Genomic DNA, 6,000 nt, shown 5'->3' on the forward strand with positions numbered 1-6,000 from the left:
TTGTAAAGTGTTTCCTATGAGACTGCAAGCTAATCAAGACACTAGATGGTGCTTTATTCATCTGGACTTCACACAGTATATTCTGAAGAAATATTTTTGGGTTAAATTTAATATTAAGACAGGTGGGTCATTTTTGATTCTGAGCTATTATTTCATGAGTGTGAGGAACACCTGGGTTAGAAACTGCTCGTATCCACCTGCAAGTCCTCATCAGGCCACCTCAGAGAGCTATCCAGCAAACACAGTAGAAACAGTATTTTGAACCCTTCCTGACTCTGCCTGATACAGTATGCTTTCTCTCAAAGACAGTTCATAGTCTCTAAATCATATGTAAACATCATGAAGCCCAATGATATCCATTCCCTCAAGAATGGCAACTCATTTCAAACACCTATGGAAACAAAGATATTTGATAAAATTAACTTTAGAATTATGAATTGCAAAGGCAGATTACTTCCTTCATTACTTGCTCATAAATAGCAGAAGCCACAGCATCATCAGGCAGCAATGTAATGACATTAACATTAAGTCCTAATTAAACAATGAAGACATATCCAATCTGCCAGCAAACCCCGTCCAAGCAAAACACATTTCACTAAAATGTCATTTTATGCTACACTTTAATTATTTTTGTTTGTATTAAGCCTCAAACAAAACAATGTTTCTATTGGTCAGTTAAAGTGACTTTTCTTTTTAATAAGGAACACATTAGTGAAGGGAATGGTACTTGGTCTATGAAACATCTGTTGTTCCTTCACATATCATTATAGCTGTATTTGATTTTCCACACAGAAATTGTTTGCACCTGTCCTCAGGATTTTTCCCCAGCACATATTTACAGCATACCATTAACACTCACTGTTGATTTTTTCCAATGAACAACACTGGGGAAGTGCTGATATGACTTACGACAGAAGTAGATTTCACCCTTTGTCATTGTCCGGGGCAGTAGTCCTGCTCCTCAGGAGAAATTCGCCTGACTTTGGACAACTCAATTCTAGGCTATGCAGGCACATCAGGAATACCTTGCAAGAAAACCATGATACATATGGGGAACAGTAAATACAAAGAAATCAGGCATTTTCAAGAAAAAGAGAGTATAATCACTGGGGATCAGAGAAGGCCTGCGTAGAAGGTGGCACCTGAAGCGGGCTTTGGCCCTAAGTATCTTGAGGAGACAGACTGTCAGCAGACAATTCAATTCCTGTCAATGTGCATTTAAACATCTGCAATGCACAACAAAATGTACTAGATGGTGGAGGTACAAAGAAGAGAGGGAATTGGCCCTTTGCCTTCAGGGAGCTCACACTCTATAGGTTTAAACATCAGAAAGATGGTTGACCTCTGTGTTTCTCCTGCCTGTCAGACCCAGGGGTCCTGATCAGGCTTCCTCACCAGCCCCATTTACAATTCGGAAAGGGTGAGCGGCCAGGCTCACAACTGAGATGCCGTACAAGTTGGTGGTGATGGGCAGCTGCAGAGTGGGCAAGAGTGTGCTGATGATCCACTTTCTCCAGAACCACTTCGTGGCTGAGTATGAGCCCACAGCCAGAGACATGTACTACAGTGTGGCAGTGGTGGATGGGGACTCCCATGAGCTGGACATCCTGGACACTTCCAGACTCAAGGATTGCATCGAGCTGCTGGAGGAGTGCATCCGCTGGGGAGACGGCTTCCTCTGTGTCTCAAGACCTTCATGGATGTGAGCGTCTTCTGGGACCGCATCTGCAGGGTCAGGACCACCAGACGGGTGCCCATGGTGCTGGTGGCCAACAAAATTGATGAGGCCCACTGTCTGGTGGACTCAGACATGGGTCAGGAGGCCGGCAAGAGCCTCAGGTGCCCTATGCAGAGGCCTCGGCCAAGTCCTGGAAGGGTGTGGAGCAGGCCTTCCATGCCCTGATTCAAGAGATCTGTCAGAAGACCGTGGAGGACACCCTCAAGGGCCACCCAGGTGCTTGGGAGAGACATGCGACCATTGCATGATCTTGTGAGCAGGTGCTCTCCCCTCCACCCAGCTTTCCTCAGGGACACCCCAGCCTGCCCCAAACTTCCCCCAGGACTACCTCAGCCTCCCCTGGCCCTGCCCCAGCCTCCCCCTGGCCTACCTCAGCCTCCCCATGCTCTGCCCTGCTCCAGCTTCCCCTGGGCCTACCCCAGCCTACCCCAGCCTGTCACAGCTTCCCCTGGCCCTGCCCCAGCCTCCCTGGCCCTGCCCCAGTCACCCCTGGCCCCCTCCCCAACCTGCAGGCCTCCATGTGGACCTGTCCTTCTGTTTGCTGCTTCACTGGAGTCCCCTGGGGTCACGGCACCCCACAGGCCTGTTGGTGCCACTCATCAGCATTTCTCCCTCTGGACTTTGTATCTCTGTGCCACTTTGGGAGCATGGGTTGAAGGGGCAGATCGGTGAAGCTCCTGCTTCAGTACTGAGAACTCTACAGCTGCCTGGTTGGGGGGAAGAAGAATTCATGCATTTCAAAGGGCCTCCCTTCCCCTCCTGCTGTTATTCCAAGTTGGCTGATTTCTTGTTACTACAGATAAAGGTTGTTGGCTTGTTTGGTTAAAAAAAAGATGGTTGATTAAGCCTAGACTGTTGTCAACCAGACTGTGTGATGAAAGCAAGTAGTTGCACTGAGCTCACACAATTTCAAGGACGCATTGCTGCAACAACATAGGGCGCAAAGCTGTAGGAAAACCAGTCTGCTTATTCTGAAGTGTGAGCCCTAAACTCTCTTCCTATTGGATGGTCTTGGTTCTTGGGCACCGGACAGGGCCACATCTGTACAGCCAGGTCAGTTTGATTCAACAAAAAATGATGGAGTCTGTGTATTCTACCCTGCCAGATGTGTTAGGTGTCTCTCACTTCAGGGTTATAGCATAATCCTACTATGATTTCCTTAAGCAACTGATTTGATCTCCAAGGCTTCATTTATTCTACATGCAAAGAGGTGTTAATGCTCCCAATCAAGCCTGCTGAGAGGAATGAGGAGTCGGCTCTTTAAGAAAAGCAGGTCTGGCTGGCAGCCACGTTGGATCTACTTTCCATAACTCAACGCGTCCAAGTGAATCATTCTCCACTCCTGCACACAAATATGGCAAGGCAGAAAAGCTCATAATAATGCTATTGAGCCTGCAACAAAACAAAGAAGATGGGATGTTTAGAAGCTAAGGAAAAATCGGGAATGACATACACCTTCTTTATTTCAAAGAGTAGAAGGGTGATATTGTGGAAAGAGAAATGGATTTGGAGGTAGAGGCCTCGGGTTCCAAGGTTGGCCTGGCTACTAGCTACCTGTGAGATGCAAGGACCGAATTAGAAGAGGGAGTATTCTAGGCTTCTTAGTGTGGCAAAGACAATCCTAGTGAAAGCATGCCAGACTTCGCGGTTGAAGCGCAGTGTTGAGCCCCATCTTTGAGAAACCAGGGGCGCAGAAGGAAAAATAGCTAACTACAATTCAGATCCTCTTAGTGCCTCTTCTGCATCTGAATCACAGCCACTTCATATGTCCAGAATACTTCAATAAATCACAAAACCTAATTCGCAGGAGCTTAACGGTCTTTTGTTTATTTTGGTCAATGTTTTCCATTCCGTTCCACTTCCAGAGAGGGAAGCAAATCACTTATTCATGATATGTTGTGTGAGTCAACTGTATTTTTTCTCCCAATGACCTTATCCACTCAATACATTCACCTCCTTCTCTTCTAAGGAAGTTTTCCCCAAACCCTCAGTCTCATTCACACAGGCCATACTTCCCTGGGCACCTCTGCCCAGTGCTACCAGCTAAACAGTGAAAGCTCCAGCTGGTGTTAGAAAGCATTCTTTTGCTGATTAGAAAGGTTAAGAGCTTGCCTTGCTTCCCTTGATCCCTACTGGAATTAAATGTAAGTCAATTGCAGGAAGCAGAGGAGGCAGTCACATTTGGGAGCCAGTGCACAGTGAATTTCTGCAGTCTTGCCAATTCTGATATTTTAAGGCATTCTGAGGCAAGTGTAATTTAGGAAATATATGTCCAGAAAAAGAGAGGTGCTAATCAAGGAGTGAGGACCAGGGATAACTGCAGGACAAGTCCAAGTAGGAAGGGAACAAGCATTTATGAAGCACCTACTATATGTCGGGCACTGTGCTGAGTGCTCTCCAAATATCATCTCATTTGATCCTCACAACAACCCCAGGAGGTAGATGTTATTATGATCCCCATTTTAAAGATAAGGAAACTGAGGCTGAGAAAGGTTAAATGTCTTCTCAATAGTCATGCAACTTTTAAGTGTCTGATGTCACATTTGAACTCAGGTCTTTCAAACTCCAGGCCCAGTGCTCTATTCACTATGCCACCAGCTGTCTCTGGTGCTGTACTGGTAGGTACCCAGAGAAAGTTAAAAGACAAGACTTGTTTGACGTGATGCAGTCCAAGTGAGCAGAACTGGGAAAACACATTACAAAGTGATCACAATCAATGCAAAAGGAAGGCAACTTTGAAAGACTTCTGAACTCTGATAGCTGCAAGGACCAATCACAGTTTCAGAAGACTGAAGAGAATGCATGTTTCCTAACTCTTGGTGGAGAGGTGGTGGACAGCAGGTGCAGAATAGGATGTGCATTTTCTGATAAAGCAATGTGTTTGTTTTGCTTGACTGTACTTATGTAACAAGAAAGTACTCCAGCCCAAGGGCAGAGGGTGGGTGGTGTTAGTGACAAAAGAGAGAGAAAGAGAAATCAACAAAACATTAAAAGATGCATAAGAAAAGAAAATCAAGTTTGTAAGGGAATACAAATAAACAAAGCAGCTTTCTTATTACTGTGTTAAATTTAACAAACATTTTTTTTAAACTGCATATACCAGAAGTTCACATTTTCATTCCTCTTTTCTCTATATGGCAATGTTACTGTTTGAACATGTTTGAGCTCATAGTAAAAGATTTTTTTTTTAAAGAAAGAAAACTGAACAATCTAGAGAAAGGTCTTAAGTCTATTAAGAAGATACTCTATAGAGATTCTCATGGGAGCTCATGGACAAGGACAGCAGAGTATGAAGAGATACACATTGGGAGGGAGGGGTGTGATTTGCACCAGGAGAGCCTATATCAATGAGCTCAAGGATTCTTTTTTGATATTGTAGCACAGCGTTATTGACACTGGTCATGATTCAAAAAGAGATATTATTAAATTATTAAATTTAATACCATTAATTATAATTAATAATGAATTGATTAAATACCATTGCTAAGCTTTAAAACCCACCATTCTGGCTCTCTGCCCAACCTCTGCTTAGAGATCTCTCATGACAGGAATCCCGCTCTCTTCCTGAGATTCCTTCTGGAGCAGCCCCACCCCACTTTGGGTCATACTGGAGATCATCACTCCAGAGCACTGCTCAGAAGAGGGATCCTAGATTAATTTGACCCTCCTATTTCCATCATGTTGATAATATATAACATTGATACTATTATATATAAAACCAAAATAAGTATTTCATGTATGCATATGAAATACTTCTTTAATATTACTCTCCATACTTTATTTTATTTGCTCACCTGCTATCTTTTGGAGAATGGTACCAAAGGACTGGCTTCCCGCAGGTTCTTATACTGACCAAAAGAAAAAAAAAGTCTGTTTTGTTTCTGTCACACTATAACTTAATTAGCTCTTGGAGTACATATGTGGTAATATGTAATAATATTATACATATAAAGTTATAGAGAGAGAGCAAATATGGTACAGTATTGAGAATAATATTGAATAAGTATTTTATATATCAAATGTCAGCTGCAAGAAGCCAAGTAAGCAAGCAGTCACATTTGGGAGTTGGTGTGATGAAGCCACACTACAAGGAATTTCTGCAGCCTTACCAGGTAATTCTGCTCTTTTAAGTCACTCCAAGGAAAACATAATTTCGGAAATGTATGTCAAGCAAAAGAGAGGTGCAGACGAGGCGTCCTTCTGTAGCAAGTCCCAGGGGTAACATCTGGACAGCCCAAGTTGGAAGGGAACAAAGATTTATG

The sequence above is a fragment of the Petaurus breviceps genome, unplaced genomic scaffold, assembly GCF_028583685.1.
Source record: "Petaurus breviceps papuanus isolate PSGF00001 unplaced genomic scaffold, PetGlider_PUasm1.0 90205, whole genome shotgun sequence".
NCBI classification, from domain to species: domain Eukaryota; kingdom Metazoa; phylum Chordata; class Mammalia; order Diprotodontia; family Petauridae; genus Petaurus; species Petaurus breviceps.